The sequence below is a fragment of the Artemia sp. Qi Xiang Cuo genome, chromosome 8 (assembly GCF_049724085.1).
Source record: "Artemia sp. Qi Xiang Cuo chromosome 8, ASM4972408v1, whole genome shotgun sequence".
NCBI classification, from domain to species: Eukaryota; Metazoa; Arthropoda; class Branchiopoda; order Anostraca; family Artemiidae; genus Artemia; species Artemia sp. Qi Xiang Cuo.
In genome coordinates this window covers 28,452,324-28,470,035 of record NC_142801.1, presented here as the reverse complement: position 1 = coordinate 28,470,035, position 17,712 = coordinate 28,452,324, and the positions used below count along the sequence as shown (strand labels likewise).

Below are 17,712 nucleotides of genomic sequence, written 5' to 3'. Positions count from 1 at the left end.
TACAAATATGGAAAAGCTGGGGAGAAATTCTTTTTTTCCAAGTCCCAGAAAAGATTAGAAAAGCAAAGGGTTATTTCTTCCTTTTTTAGGGTTAGAAATTTAATTAAGATAACATATAAAGATCCTTTTGGGTTTTACTACAACTGTTTTCTGCTCCATTTCAAACTTAAGGTGGTCGTATAATTTTCTCTAATAGAGGGATAAAGATTGAGGGGTTGAGTATAGAAATTTCTAGAATTTACAATCTTTCATATGTCCCTTGTATTATTTTTTAAATGATCAGTTTTAACGATTGTTAAATCTACTGACTTTTAAAATATTTTGACGATTACTAAGTCTTTACTAAGAACTTGCTAAATGTTTAATGATCAAGTAATAGGTCCTTGCACAATCTCAATTACTGAAGCATAAGTACGATTGTCGGTAGCCAGGACTGGGGCCCAAAGTTTTTTTTTAGCAATACACAAACTCAACTGGAGGTGACTTGGGTACTGGTGCATTGTGCGGGCACTGCGAAGAAGTGAAGTTTGGTTAATGCTAATGAAATAAAATAAAATGGGATGAATATATAATAGCTTAGAAACAAATTTGGGCTATATATTTGCACAGCAGTATATATAGCCCAAGTATATATTTGCACAGCAGTTTGACGGGTTTCGTGACTGGTTTCTTAGATACAGTATATAGCGATGCCCGCATAATGCACCAGTACCGTGACTTGTTATGGCATTGGCTATGGACTTTGGAAATAAGGGGTCCCTCTCGTCGTGTAGCTTTTTTGAAGAAAATAGTATAAAGGCACTGCAGTTGGCAACGTCGAGAGCAAAGTGCTTTCCTTACCAATAACCCCGACCCTCTTCTTCAATTTATAGATTTTAGGCTTTATGCCATGGCGTAGGGTCTTTTAGAACTTTTAGGCTAAAGGCTCCTTTCGATTTCCAATTTAGCTTGTAGACCCTAAGTCAGTAACTAAACAAGAATAGCATTATGGTGTTAGGCTTACGTGTGAACTTTACCTTATGGTTTAGGGACCTCTGAAGAGTTGCTTGTGGACTCTTGAGTACTTTTTTGAAGATTCTAACTTGTTGAGCATAGGGAATAGAAGGTAATTAAGTGAAGTTAGTAGGAATTATGAAAGAATTGTGCTTTTTTGTTGCAGTAAAACTTTATTTTATATTAAATGGAAAAATAAGTTCTAAATAAGCTTGCAAAACTTGAGGCCAGTTTAAATTAGAATATAATTAAGTACGATGGATCTCCGGACTTAAAAAAAAACACCTTGCACTCGGTTTCTTTAGAGCTCGGCTACTGGGACCTCCTCTCCCCCAGCAACACCCTCTCTTAGGGCCTGAGTTTACGTGGAGGGGATTATAGCTCGATAGAAAATAATTTCAAAGACCACACTGCCTTTCCATGACGATAAATAAAAGTTCAAATTGGGATAATTGTTTTAATAGACAGTGATAATTCACAAAAAGTACTGGATATTTCGGTCACATGTGCAGTGACAGTCATTCTGCTGATGACGATCGCTGCACATGTGACCGAAATATCCAATATTTTCTGTGAATTATCACTGTCTATTAAAAGGATTTATCCTTATTTGAACTTTTATCTATCGCTAGATTAGATAGAAAACACTCAAATTTTATTGGAAACAATCGTAGCCTAATTTGATACTTTGTGTTATTTTAGTTAGACCCCGGCGCCGCGCCGGTGGATCAATCGAACGCTGCCAACGAGAGGTTCGATTGACCGCCACCGAAGTGTCGCTACGCCACCGGCGCGCCCCAGGCCCAATGCCGCCGGAACAGGTAGCGGCGTTTGGCTTACTTTGAATTAATTTTGCGGCAATTCTTTATTGCGTCAACCGCAAAGTCGGAGCTTTTCTTTCTCGTGTGGTTTAGTAATTCAATTTTCCTGATTAGAAATCAAGCAGGGCTTGCACTATCCCCTAATTTTCGGGTATTTCCGCGAAAATCTGTGCGTCACCCCGAAAAAAAAATCGGTTCCCCGAAAATCACCCAATCACGGTGCCACCCCTAACGATTTATCACCAGTGACTTTCCCTGCCAAATATTACTTTGCATACCATAATTCTTCACTACTCTCTTGTTCGTTAATTTTAACCTGACAGATGCAATTGCAATATACACAGTTCTTCATATGTTGACAAAAAAAAGTATCGTCTTTATGAAATGAGATTAAATCATTTCGAATGCAATTCCCCAATTGCTATTTCTTGCATCATTTATTGACAAGAATTTTAATTTTAAGTTGAATAAAACGCATTCATTACTATACAGCTTCAGTTGGATTCTGAAATTGATAGTCGACAGATTGTTTCGACAGCTGAATCGCAAGTTTGCAGAATTTTGTTTTCTTTTGCTGTTTTTAGATAAGATTTTCACAATGTTTAATACACAAATGTTGAACGCCTGATAGATTAAAGAAAATACATTCTTCTTTCTGAATGTTTTTACCCCCCCCCCCAAAAAAAAAAACAACTTTCTATTGAGACAAAATTTAGCTATAGACTAAGCTATGTACAAGGTTGGGGAATTAAAGATTGAAACGGAAGTTACAAAAAATATGATTCATAAAAAATTGTAAATTATTGTCTATAGTGGGGGGGGGGGATAGGGGGCTATCATTTTTAAATGATAATACCACATTTTTGTTTTAATTGAAAGCAGGGATGCCAAAAAGATAATTATTTTTTTCATTAAAGTGGAGACGTAAGAAAATGACATCAAATTCCCTGGGAAACCATTGAAATATTTTGATAGACCCAGTGCCCTCCATTGGGACTTGTTAATTCTCTTGGGTATTTTGCTATTTCTCATCGGCTACTGGCCAAGGCCCTAACCAGAGGGGGGGTTAGGGGTTTTGAACCCCTTCCGAAATGTTTGTCTGGCTCGTAAAAACGTAACAAAAATGGATATAAACAAATTTTGTATGCTTTTTTGAGTTTTTTCGTGTGTAAAACCTCCCCGAAAATTGTTTTTGAGTAAAACCCCCTCTGAAAATAATCCTGGGTACGGCCTTGCTACTGGCCTAATTTGGCTTTTGTGTGTTCTCCCTTTTAATTAGATTCTTTGGATCTTATTGAATGCCACGGTAAATCTATGGATCAGTTTTCCAATAATTTGAGGTATATCTGAATAACTTTGACTTTTTCGTTCTTGTCATTATACGCCTTTGCTCATAGCCTCAAATTTTCTTTCAAAGGAACATTAAGCTGTGTCAAATTATTTCGCGTGTTTGTTTGAACCATATAGTCAGTCACCTAGTTAATTATTAACTAAATTTTTTTTTTAATGTAAAGCTGAGAGACGGTATCCTATCAAGGTGGTATCCAGAGGGGGGGGGGGGGTATGGAGGTATTACATTTAAATGATAATATCTCGATTTTTTTTTATCGAAAGCAGGGATACAATAAAGTTAATTATTTTTTTTTAATTTAAAGCCGAGACGGTATCCTATCATGGTGGTATCCATAGGGGGGGGGGGGGGTAGGGAGCTATCATATTGAAATGATAATACCTCGATTTTTTTTTGAAAGCAGGGATGCCAACAAGTTAATTATTTTTTTTTTAACAGTGACGGTATCCTATCAAGATGGTATCCAGAGGGGGGGGCATAGGGAATTATTATATTTAAGTGATAGTACCTTTGATTTTTTTTTATTGAAAGCAGGGATGCCAAAAAGTTGTTTTTTAAAATTCAAAATAGAGACGATATTCTATCAAGGTGGTATCCAGAGGGGAGGGGTTGGGAGGTATTATATTTAAATGATAATATCTCAAATTTATTTATTTTTTAAAGCAGGGAGGCCAAAAAGTTAATTATTTTTTAAATTTAAAGCAGATACGGTATCCTATCAAGATGGTATCCAGAGAGGGGGGGGGGGGGGTCAGGGAAGTATTATATTTAATTGATAATATATTGAATTTTTTATTGAAAGCAGGGATGCCAAAAAATTAATTATTTTTGTTTTAATTTAAAGCAGAGACGAATCTCATAGAACATTATATGGATGCTTTAAATAAATACAAAAGGGAGTGTGAAGGGAGGTGAGAGACTTTAACAAGAATATGACAGTTTGGTTGCTACCAGTAGCTACTAGGTGGAGTATCCTATGAAAGTGGACAGTCAATGAGTAGAGAAAGTAAATTTGTAAATTTAAGCTGTGATTTGAGAAAGACTAATGAAAACATTAATGTTTGCGGTCTACACTGATCGCGCGAGCGGCGCACCGCCGACATCTTACTGGCGGTGTGCCGTCGGCGCGCCGCCACTGCTGTTTTTGGCCATGCCACCGGTCTTCCCTCATCAGCTGGGCGCCAGGGTCTAATTTTAGTCATGCTTTTTTTCAGATTTCTTCTTGAATCTCCGCTTAAGTAGCGATATCGATGTGAAAATTCTATTACACAGAACAAATATGAAATAAAATTTGAAAGGAGAAATTAATAATTAAAGCGGAGGTTACATTTAAGATTTGGGGCCCCTTCGAAGTCAACATTGTTGTAATCTTAAAGAAAGGGTTAAAATAAACAAACTAAAAGTTTAAATGATATACTATTGTTATATTTGGATATATTCAAATTGGACTTATGCGTAAAGTGAGCTATCGGGCCCGTTCTTCTCGAAATATTCAAATTTCAACAATTTTTCAAATATATTTTTCACATCATTCACCACTTATCTGCTTTTTCTAATTTGTTTCTACTGCGAAATGTTCTCCCCAAAAAGAAATTCCTGCGTACACACCTGCTTCAAATATCTGCACGAATTATAGTATTAGGGCCAGATTAGGATTTTGAATTGGAATTCTGGCTAATGCCCTTTGCCAGAATTCGAGTTCATATACAAAGAATTCGAGATTTATATAGCCTACGACTAATATACAAAGTTTTGCGAAGCCTCGGGTTGCTGGACACTGCTGTTAGGCAGGTATACATTAGTTTATGTGTTTTCTTTTGAAAGGGGGGAGGAGGAAAAGTAAATTCTCAAAAAATAAAAAACAAATTATATGAACAATATTGGGTAAGTAGTGAAGAAAGATTGAAATCGTTAAATTTTGTTTTAAAGACGAAAGTTTCACCAAAACGAAGTGGAATTACTATATCATAATTTTACCCCCATCACCCTCTTCGTTTTCCCGCCCCTCTCAAGAAAATCCTGGCTCTGTTTTCTTCCCCCTCTTATTCAAATCTTGGCTACACCAAGCTTTATTTCCTAATTGTACTGGCAACTTCGGAAAGACATGTAGTAACACCTTTTACACGGGAACTAGCACAAAGAAAAGTATATTTTGCATGCTTAGAAAAGAAAGAAAAGTTAAAATTTTGATATCAGTGAAAGAGAACAGTTTGGAAATGTCAATCAGAGTTCGGAAATACCGAAATCTATGGGGTGTTGTCTGACATTAAGGTGTTTTGTTATCCGTGTAAGTATGTCCCAACAGGCAACGCCAGTGCAATTTCTCATGCCAATTTATATTGAATTTATTGAATTCATTCATAGCTTCCATATTTTTCATGACGAAAATCTCGCAAAAAAGAAGAAACATCGGACCTAAGCGTAAAAGAGCAGTGTTACACGACAATAGTTTAATTATTAGATTTTCGACAGAACAACTTAAATTAGGTATCCTTTTCTCAGACCACACTGCCGTTCTATGATGAACAAATAAATTAAACAACTTATAAACAAATAAACCAAGTGAACAACTATAAACTCAACATTTTTGTTTGCAATTAGAAGCCACTGAAGGCTTCGCCACCTTCATTGGAAATTTTTTTTACTTTTGGGCAAGATTAAATAAGAAAATTTACATCACAACTTTGAACTTTTTCAGTGATCTCTCTGAAAATAATCTAGTGAATAATCCGGAAGTTCATTGTTATGTGAATGACCCGAAATTTTTTTTTTTTTTTGTAATAAATATGCTAGTTTCAATTATATTATTTTAGTAATTCTACTGATGACGATCGCTTTATATGTGACGGAAATATCTGGACTATTGTACCGGTTTTTTTCACTGTCTAAATAAATGGATTTATCCCCATTTGAAAATTTATTTGTTCATTATTAAATTTGTAATGTTTGACAGGCTCAAGTCATTAGTTGATCCGAGCTGAATTCTCTCATTTGAGGAAAAGAGAGAGGAGTGACATGAAACCTATTGATCTCATTTAGTCCTTCGGTCTTGAATTATTCTGTGAATCCCTTAGTATATGTCTCTCCCCAAGTACCCCTTTCTTCACCTACTGCACTCTTGTTCCCAGGCGAGTAAGATCAGAGGAAAGTACAGTTTGGTTTCCACCCGCAAGATGAATTTACAAAATTTTCCACTTGGAAATATTCCTTTGGTTCGGTGACTAGCAACAAACTTAAATATTAATCAATAGTCTAGAAACAATGGGATTAAGCTAGGCTTTTTTTTTGGGTAATTTTTCAAATAGTATGGTTTGTCTGTTCAATTTCTTTTTTTTGTATAGTGAAGAATTGTGAACAGTTCCAGAACTTCTTTGTTTACTGTTGACATGGAATAAAGTTTGACTTTTTGTAAAAAAAAATTTGTCAAAAAAATATGCAAATCATTTGAAAAACTACTTAAACTACCGTGACCTTCCCAAGATGACCTAAAATATGGATGCCCTCTTCTTGTTCATATCTGGTGGTTTGGCTGCACACAGATAATACTTTAGAGTAGATATTTATCCCCCCTCCAGTCAGGAGTGTCGTTTAAGGGTGACAAGGGGGGGGGGGGCAGTTGCCCCCGCCAATAATGTGGAGAAAAACTTATACATCCCATGCCCTTTGACTATCCAGATATGGACCCCTCCCCCCCCCCCCCAATAAGAATGCTGGAGATTCGCCCTTTCCTCCAGTAGTGGCTTTGGGAACATGTCCCTCCTGAGAATCAATTCGAATGTTTTTCTGTAAGTTTCCCTCACCTGAACTAACTACCTACGCGTATGCCTAGTGCGATATTATCAGTTAATTACTACTGTCACCAGTCTTGCAACAAAATTGGAATAGCCAACTCTCTGTCCTAATGAGCTGCTCATTTTACACCCTAACATTTGTAACACACAAAGAGGAGGCTCGAGGAGATTTCTTGAGAACGGGAGTCGCGCACTAATCGTTCTTAGACAGTTCATTTAGCTAATAATTTAAAACTTTATAAATGTTACTTATTTAGAATCAAAACGCATAGTCTATTTCAGTTTCAAAAGTAAAATGTGAGATTTTTCGAATAATCTACACTGACGAGACGAATCTTGTTTTTCGTGTGTGCTGACTGCCCATTTAGCTACTAATTATTTAACTACCGAAATTATTAGCGCGTGGGGAGGGGGTTGGATTTAGGTACATTCTCCTTCCCTAATTCTCAAGATTATTACTATTTTTCCTATCACTTCCTATATTTTGCATTCAATTTGTCTGGTTTTCTTAAAGCCCCCCCCCTCGTCATCTCCGAACTAAATTCATGTGTAGACGCCTGATAGCCGCCCATCAAACAGTTCGTGGTAACGAACTGTAAGTAAGGAGCGACCCGGCTCAACAGTAACCGAAACTCTAGAAAACGGAATTTTGATACCAATAGATGCATCAAAAGAATCAAATTTTAATGCTGATTTCAAATATATAAGTTTTATCAAGTTTAGTCCTACCCATCAAAAGTTACGTGCCTGAGAAAATTTGGCTGATTTTCGAAAAAAGGGGGAAAGACTTTCCCCCTTAATGAAAACCACACCATCATATTCAGCGTATTAGAGAACCGTACTGCAGAGGTTTCAAGCTCCTATCTACAAAAATTTGGAATTTTGCATTTTTTGCCAGAAGAAAGATCACGGATGTGTGTTTATTATTATTATTATTATTATTTTTTTTGTATTTATTTATTTTTTTTTCCCAGGGATGATCGTATCGACCCAGTGGTCCTAGAATATCGTGGGAGGGCTCGTTGGAACGGAAATTAAAAGTTCTAGTGCCTTTTTTAAGTGACAAAAAAATGGAGGGCAACTAGGCCCCCTTCCACGCTCATTTTTTCCAAGTCACCCGATCAAAATTTTGAGATAGTCATTTTGTTCAGCATGGTCAAAAATATGATAACTATGTCTTTAAGGTTGATTCACTCCCTCAACGTTCTCGGGGGGAGGGCTTATATCTTTGACCTTTACCAACTGTTAACTTATAACATTGGTTATTGGGGAGCATAAGGACGTTTTCAGGGGGGGATGTCTTCTGGTAGTAGGAAGGGGGTGGGTCGGGGTTTTGTGGGAGGATCATTCCACGAAGGAAGTTTTCATGGGGGAAGGGACATTGCTATGAAGGGGGCGCCGGATTTCCCAAAATTATTTAAAAAAGATCAGAAATTAAATAATAAAAAAACAAGTTTTTCAACTGAAAGTAAGGAGCAACATCAAAACTTAAAACGAACAGAAAATATTACGTATATGATTGGGTTCACCCTTTAGTCAATACCTCGCTCTTTAAGCCAAAGATTTTTTAGTACTTTCATAAGAGCTATTTTAAAGAATTGGAACAAAATTCGAACTTTAGCTTAAAGAGCAAGGCATTGACTAGGGGGCGAACCCTCTAATATACGTATTAAAAATATATGAATATACAAGTTCGTTACTTAAGTTAATTCGTAAGTTACGTATATTTATTACTAATAACAACGTTCGTAAATAAAATTAAACAACTTTCGAGAAAGCCATTTAACCAAGTAAAAGTACAATTAATGTTCAAATTTTTTTTTAATTATTCATGTACGGTGAGCCAAAATCAAAACCTGCATTAATTCAAAAACGTTCAAAAATTAAATAAAAAAAAATCAAGTTTTTTTTTAACTCAAAGTTAGGAACGACGTTAAAACTTAAAACGAACAGAAATTATTCCGTATATGAAAGGGGCTGTCCCCTCCTCAACGCCTCGCTCTTTACGCTAAAGTTTGACTTTCTCACAGCTATACTTTTTTTAAACAATAAAGAACTTTAGCGTAAAGAGAGAGGCATGGAGGAGGGGATAATCTCTTTCATATACGGAATGGTTTCTGTTCGTTTTAAGTTTTAACGTCGTTCCTTACTTTCAGTTAAAAAATCTTGTTTTTTTTATTCAATCTTGCCACAAAATTGGAATGACCGCTTCTGTAATCCCAATGAAATGCTTATTTTGTATAGAAGACAACTTCAACTGTCCTCTACTACCAGGACCGAGTATTTGCATTTCCCAAGTTTCCAAGAAAACTGCAAAATGATGATTTTTCTATTTCTGGAGTGGAACAAATGGATATCGATAAAGAATTTCAATATGTTTTCCAAAGTCTGTTTTTTTCTCGTCTTTGACACTCATATTCTGTTTTACGTGGATAATAGGTTTTGTCACTTGAGTTTGCCCGTACTAGGTTTTAGCTGTGGAAAACCGGTAAATCCGTTTTTACCCCCTGGAGATACTAGTTCGTATTTCAGAAATTATTGTGCGTATTAAAATTCTGACTGCCTCATTGGACTCGCCCCGTCAAGGTTAGAAGAGGTACATCCTTACCTCAAAGTTGTATTTTTGCGTATATACTAGGTTTTGGCAAAGGACAGCCGACTTCAGTAACAGATAGGGAGGCTAAAGGGGACTACCTCACCGCTTGAATAAAAATGCAGTTTGGAAATTAGATGAAGAAGCGTTAAAGATGGGTTAAAAAAATTTTTTTTCAATGGTTTAAAAGTATGATTTCAGTGGTGGCTTAGTTATTTCTGTTTTATTAGGCTAAGTGGTTATAGTTCGAGAAATATCAGAGCCAACGCTATAGCGTTGCCTATAGTAAAGGCCATACGGCTCCAATATGTTATTATTATTATATTTGTTTTTCCGGAGGCACTTCATATGGAAGGGGTGGTCCTACAAACTTTGGATGGGGCTCATTTGATTGGAAATAAAAAATTCTAGGACCCTTTTTAAGAGTCAAAACTGATCGAAGGGCAACTAGCACCCCCGCCCCCCCCCAACGCCCTTTTTCCCCCAAATGCACCCGATAAAATTTTGAGATAGCCGTTTTGTTAAAAATAGTTGAAAGATCAGATAACAGAAACTCTGGAGTCGACACAACCCCCTAGGGCCCGGGGGAAGGCGTTGTAAGTTATGCCCTGGGGGTATATATGGTTTTTGAGATAGCCGTTTTGTTAGAAATAGTTCAAAGATCAGATAACAAAAAACTCTGGAGTCGACACAACCCCCTAGGGCCCGGGGGAAGGCGTTGTAAGTTATGCCCTGGGGGTATATATGGTTTTTATAGAAGGGATGCTCGTGTAAAATTCAGAGGGCTCATTTGGTTGAAAGTTCTAGTTCCCTCTTGAAGAGTCGAAAGAGATCGGAGGGCAACTACCCCCCCCTCCCCACGCCCTTTTTTCCCCAAACCTATCCGATAAAAATTTTAAGATAGCCACTTTGTTGAAAATAGTTCAAACATCAAATAAAAAAAACTCCGGGGTCAATAAAAACCCCAGGAGCCCAAGGGCAAGTGTTTTAAGTTATGCCCCGGAGGCATATAAGGTTATTATGTAAGGAGTGGTCGTATAAACTTCAGAGGTGGCTCATTTGATTGAAAATTAAAAATTCTAGCTACCTTTCTGTGAGTCAAAAAGGATTGGAGGGAATGTACCCCCCCCCCACACACACACAGACACACACCCTCTTTTCCCCAAATGCATCCGATCAAAATTTTAAGATTGCCAGTTTGTTTGAAATAGTCCAACGATCAGATAACAAAAACTTTGGGGTAAATATACCCCCCCCCCAGAGCCCGGGGGAAGGGTTGTAACTGATGCCCTGGTTGCATATAAGGTTTTATGGAAGAAGCGTTCGTATAAAACTCGGAGGGGACTCAAATGATTAGAAATTGAAAGTTTTAATTCCCTTTTTAAGAGTCAAAAGTAACCCAATTGCAACTAGCCCTCCCCCTAACCCACTTTTCCCGAAATGCGTCCGATCGAACCTTTTATATAGCCATTTTGTTCAAAATGGGCCTAAAGATCATATAATAAAAACTCCAAGGATAACACAGCCCTCCAGAACCCGGGGCAAGTGCTGTAAATTATGCTTCGGGGTCATATAAGCTTTTATGGAAGGATGATCGTATAAAATTTGGAGGGGGCTCATTTAACTGTAAATAGGAATTTCTAGTGCGCTTTTTAAGAGCCAAAAGTGATCGGTGGGCAAAAAGCCCCCCCCAAAGGCCCCTTTTTCCCCCAAATACATCCGATCAAAATTTTGAGTTAGCCATTTAGTTCAAAATAGTTTAAAGATGAAATAACAAGAACTCACGGGTCAACACAGTCCCCAGAGCCCGAGGGGAAGTGTATAAGTTATGGCCTGGAGGCAGATAAGGTTTAGTGTAAGGTATGGTCGTATAAACATCAGAGGGAATTCATTTTATTTGCATTTTAAAGTTCTAGTTACCTTTTTAAGAGTCATCAAAAGTGATCGGCTGGCATATAACAACCCCCCCCCCCCCAGCACCGTCTTTTCCCCAAATGCATCCGATCAAAATTTTGAGATCTTCGGGGTCAACATAATCCCCCCGAAACCCGAGAGAAGGGTTGTAACTTATGCCCTGGGGGTATATAATGTTTTTCTGGTAGAGGTGGTCGTATAAACTTCGGAGGGGACTCAAATGATTAGAAATTGAAAGTTCTAGTTCCCTTTTTAAGAGTTTTTTTTAAGTGATCCGATGACATCTAACCTCCCCCCGCCAAACCTAAGGCCATAAGACAACAATGTTTAATTGTATTTTTCATAGAGGCACTTCTTGTGGAAGGGATGGTCGTAAAAACTTCGAAAGGGGCTCATTCGACTGGAAATCGGAAGTTATAATGCCCTTTTTAGGAGTCAAAAGTGATGGGGGGGGGCAAATAGCCCCCATGCCTTTTTTCCCAAATATATCCGATAAAAATTTGTGAAATAATTCATAGATCAGATAACAAAAACTCCGAGGTTGACAAAACACCCCAGTGCCTAGGTGCAGGCGTTTTAAGTTGTATCCTAGGGGCATATATGGTTCTTATGTAAGGGCTGCTCGTATAAAATTCAGAGGGGTTCAGTTGATTAGAAATTTAAAATTTTAGCTCACTTTTTAAGAGTCAAAAGAGATTGAAGGTCAACTAGTGGCCCCCAGGGGGCGTCATTTTTTTTTGGGGGGGGGAGGGGAGTTGTCCCCCTCCTAATAATATGAAGAAAACACATTATATACGCCATGCCCCTTGACTATCCAGATATGGACCCCTCTTGCCCCCCAATAAAATGCTGAAGATTCGCCCCTGCCCCCCTCCATGCACTTTTCCCCCAAACCCATCCAATAAAAATTTTGAGATACCCATTTTATTGAAAATAGTTCAAAAATCAGATAAAAAAAACTCTGGGGCCGAGACAAGCTCTCAGAGCCCAGTAGCAAGAGTTATAAGTTATATCCCTACATATAAGGTTTTCATGCAAGGGGTGCTCGTATGAACCTCAGAGGTAGCTCATTTGATTGGAAATTGAAAGTTCCAGTTACCTTTTTTAGAGTCAAAAGTGATCATGTACCCTCTCGCCCTCTTTTCCTTAAATACATCCGATCAATTTGGAATAACCAGTTTCTTTGAAATAGTCCAACGATCAGATAAAAAAAAAACTTCGGGGTCAACATATCCCCCCAGAGCCCGGGGGAACTAAGGGTTGTAAGTTGTGCCCCGGTGGCTTATAAAGTTTTTATGGAAGAGGTGGTCGTATAAGCTTCGGAGGGGACTCGAATGACTAGAAATTGACGGTTCTACTTCCCTTTTTAAGTGTCAAAAGTGAGCCGATAGCAACTAACCCTCCCCCCACCACCAACCCTCTCTTCCACAAACGCGTCCGATTGAATTTTTATTTAGCCATTTCGTCAAAAATAGACCAAAAATCATATAACAAAAACTCCAGGGATAACACACCCTCAGGGCCCTTTTTTCCCCAAATGCATCCTACGCTGTAAAAAAAAAAAATTACTTCCAACAAAATGTTTTACTCAAAATCAAATAAGTAAAGAAAAATCCAATTTTTCTGTTGGAATTGTGACTTGCTTATTGAATTCAAACAAGTCAAAAAAATCCAATACTTCTGTTAAAATTTTGACTTGCTTATTGAGTTCCAACAAGTTATTAAAATTATTAAGATTTATACCCTTTTCAGTAGAAAAAATTGATTTTCGATGCGAATAGGTCATATTAATCAGAATGGTTTGGACTTCAACAGTAGATTGAAATTTCTTGAATATCGTATTGAATTTTATTAGGGTGCCATTTAAAGTGAATTCATGTACAAATGTTCTTATGAACATGCATAAATTTATGTACAAACATTTTTAGCTTATAATTAATATTTTGGAGCAATGGAAGAATATAATATGATTTTTTAATTACTTATGACTTATGGAATAGTTACAGTGTATTAATAAAGAGAAACGATCTTTTTTGGCCTTTTCTGCATAAACACGAGACTGGACTTAAAATCATGTTAAATGTTTCCCCTATGCCTTCCCAAGGCCAGAACAAAATTTGCACTTTACTGATAAAAATATAAATGTTTTTATTTTTATAACTTTAATAAATCAAATAATATTAACATTTTGATTACTAAATATCAGTATATGTGTATTAAACTGACAATGCACATTCATTTGTTTTTTGTCAGTAAAGTGAAAATTATGTCTTGGCCGTCGAAAGGCATAGGGCTGTTGCGCCTAACTAATGTTAATTTCTGCTAGTTTTGAGTTATGGCTTGGTTATTTATAGTAGTTTCTGTTTGCTTTGGGTTTCATTTATTTATCGATCCTGATTTGTGATAGTTTCCCGCTTGGTAGATTATTTGATTTTATTTTTGCTCATTTTTTGTTTAATGGAGTTCTTTACTTTTCTTTGAAAAACTTATTTTGTGGAAAAAGTTTTTTTAATTAATTATATAAACAATCATAGCAAAAAACATACAACAGGTACTAATATAAATTAATAAATAAATCTTAAAACTAACAAAAATATTTTGCTATTGAAGTATAAATGAAATCCAAAACAAACAGAAATTAATAAGCAATCATAGCAATCAAACAATCAATAGCTACTAATATAAATGAACAAATAAAATCTTAAAACGAGTAAAACTTAAACTGAATATTCAAATGAAGCTTGAAACGAACAAAATCACTACAAAGAAGAGTTTGAGTTTTGCCTCCTTCTTTCAAAGTAAAAGTCTAAAATCTACTGCGTCATTGGCCCTTTACTGAAAACGAATTATATTACAAATATTATCTCTTGTTCTTTTTACAAAATAGAAAATAAACATAAGATTGCAGTAAAATTAAATATTGAACTGATGAGCTTTCAGCGATTAATATTATTATGTATCAAATATTCGATTTAATTCTATTAGTTCTTTCCAAGACTGTTCAAGACAAATATAGCTTCCAAGAGTTTGGATACTGCCCTTTTCGTTAACTGTAAAAGTCTAAAGCCTACTGCGTCATTGGTGCTTCACTGAAAACGAATTATATTACAAATGTTTCTTTTTCCAGTTATTTCAGCATTGAAAATGAAAATATAATTACAGTGAAATATAATCTTGAACTGATGATTTTTCAACAGTTACTAGCATTATATATCAAACATTCAGTTTGATTTTATTTGTAATTGCCGAGAATGTTAAAGACACGTATAGTTTACAGCAAAGTGCCCATGACGCAGTAGGTTTTAGACTTTTATAGTGAGAGAAGGAGGCAAAACCCAAACTCTTGCATGTAGTGATTTTTTTTTCGTTTCAGGCTTGATTTGCATATTCAATTTAAGTTTCACTCTTTTTAAGATTTATTTATTTATAAGATTTATCTCAAAATTTTGATCGGACGGCTTTGGGGAAAAGGGGTGTGGTAGTTGGTGGTAGGGGGGCCAGCTAACCTCCAATCTTTTTGTCACTTTAAAAAGGCGCTATAACTTTGGATTTCCAATGAAATTGGCCCTATCCCGATCTACTAGGATCATTGGTTCGATACGATCACTCTTCGAAAAAAAACTTTCTTCTGAAAAAAAAAAAAAATACAAAGTCTCATATTTTTTGTACATCCCAAATCTTTAAGTATTTAGGTTTATAATTAAGTAAAAGATTCCAAGTTAACTAATTGGGCTGAACAAAAGTATCACGTGTTCTATGTGATCGAGACAAAATTTCGGGCCCATTTTCGGCCGAAATTAGATTTTCCGAGTTTTTCTTTGTGCATAATGGTCCCTCTGATCTACTAGCTTACGGAAGAAGGATTTAAGTGTCAAACTTTTAAGGAAACAACGTCGGGCCTTTTTCGGACCAATAAATATTTAGGAGAAAGATTAGTTTTTGCACTCTTGTCGATTTCCCTAAGTATTTGTTTTGAATCCCCTTTTATTTTGAACTCGCCATGAAAATTTTTTAATCGGCCCCTCCAGTCGTTCCCAAAATATTACAGGTATGCTTTTTTGATTGCCTGGATGAATATACCGTCTTTGGATTTACGTCACCTTGAATAAATTGAGAGTACTACGAAAGCTAATGATGCCAAAAGTTTTAGGTGGATCAGAGACACAAATTTGTTTGCCTCCTCATCCACTTCCTGTAAACACAAACTATAAAGTCTCCTTGCCTCCTCCCGACACCCCGAAAGCTTCATATCCTCACAAATCGTTCGTAAGGTGTTGCACTTATACCATTTTGATTGCCTGGATGCATGTTTTCTTTTGATCTACATCTATCCCTCTCCACTAGTCAGATTTTGAGGTCCACTTGGGCCTCTACTGTCATTTGAAAATGTCAACTCGATCTCCCTAACTCTACCTGAGATAATGTAGTTACGGTATTTTAGTAACCTATGAACGCATGATTACTTATGGCCTCCATCGCTACTTCACCGAGTTTAGATCCTTGTCCGACAAGGGGCGTAGTGTCCAAAATTTTACACAGATTATAGGCCAAAATCTATAGATTCTTTCCTTTTGCACCATCCCCCTAAATCTAGATTCAAGGTCCGATGTCTGCTTCCCCCTTCCCCACACACTTGCTGAAAGTTTCAACTTATCCCTAAAGCCGCTCCCAGGTTTTTGCCGAAGCACTTTTTTCATCTCCTGGCAACCGTGTCTTTTTATTTGCTTCGACATTCAATTGTGAATGTGAAGAGACTACAGGTCCCAAAGAGGCTTATAGTGCAAAGCGTTTAGGTGGATCGAATTTTTTTTAGCCCCCCCCCCTAATCCTCTTCCAAGTCCGAATCTGAGGTTTATTCAGCTCTCGATACAATCTCTGAAAGCTTCAACTTGACACCCGTGATGTTGTGATCCAATATCAAAATTATAGCTCTCGATCTGGCAATAAACCTTTTAGCTCACGTTTACTTTCGGAAAATCTTACGACAACCAAAAAAAAAAAGAAATTAAAATGTGTACGGTACTGAGAGAACTCAGAATATTAAAAAAATAATCCAACATAATATGCCAGGGCGATTACATAAAAACCCATACAAGTCAGAAGGATAAGAAAAATTTGAAAAACAGGTATGTTCTCCAGTCATTTATAATTTGTCAGATTTGGTTTAACTTATGATATATCAATAAAAGTATATTTTCAGATAGTTAACCAAAATCGGTATTCTATTTCTACAATTATAGTCGTATATATTCTCAACTATTGGATTTAATTTTTATCCTATCAAAAATTTTAGACAAATTTAAGATTTGTGATATTATTTTAAAATATTAAGATTTTTAACGCAATAAAAATATAAGATTTTTATTGTATAAGAATGTACAAGATTCGTGAAGTATTTTTGCAATCTTTACTTAAACATCTCTTACTTCGCATACCATTCACCTCATTTTTTGTCAACTTGTCCAACCCCCTCCAGCATGAAATGCTACCCCAAAGCGCATCCCTGCTTAAGCGTTTGATCCTTTTTATTGTTCCATAGCCTAGCCTATGTCTAAATCTCTAAAAAAGTTTATCACGTCTCAAAACAATCAACGAGTTATATTTCGGATTTATATGATTAAAAATAATCAAATATAATAATCACGCAGTATGTAATAATAATGAGAAGGACAAGAGAGATTTGAGACAGAGATGTATTATCGAGTCGTTTTTAATTAGGCGAGCTGTTTGAGGTATTACTTGAAAACAATCTTTACAGGAGATTGTCCACCCATCGGAGCACCCCACCAGCCTCCCACTAAATTCACCTCCCGTTCCGCAGGCAAAATGGGAGAACCAAAACTCGAAAATTCCCATCTCGCTTTTCGAAACAGTTGAGCCGACACCACATCATCAATGTCAACCAATTCGATTAACTGGGATGCGTTTTTGGCCGTCTCTTCCGACTTCCGATCTGTTTGCAGTGTGTGTGTGTATGAGTGAATAAGTTGTGATTTTTGGGATATATTTAGTGACCTGAAAATTGTGATTCTGAGGAAGGATATTATTCTGTAAGATAGATTGAATTACAAAAGTTGTTTAGATTAAATTGGGATTTCGTTAAACCAAGGTATGATATTTTTTTCTCTTCTTTTATAGATGTACATTTAACATCATGCTTATCGTTTTAGAGATCGTAATCTATTTATAGAAACCATAGGCAAAGAAGTTGGCTGTTTCATTTATTGGCCTTGTAGGCTACTCTAGGTC

General features: G+C 36.5%; 1 protein-coding gene across 3 annotated transcripts in view; it reads left to right on the top strand.

The window, feature by feature from the left end:
- simj (transcriptional repressor p66-beta simjang) overlaps positions 1-17,712 on the top strand; it is a 104,670-nt gene that overhangs the window by 7,362 nt on the left and 79,596 nt on the right. For 2 of the 3 annotated variants that reach the window (XM_089093327.1, XM_089093325.1), the window contains exon 2: positions 17,222-17,572. The exons of the other annotated variant lie outside the window; for it this stretch is intronic. The gene's annotated coding sequence lies outside the window, so the exon portion shown is untranslated. The remainder of the gene's footprint in view (positions 1-17,221; positions 17,573-17,712) is intronic. 3 annotated transcript variants of the gene reach the window in all.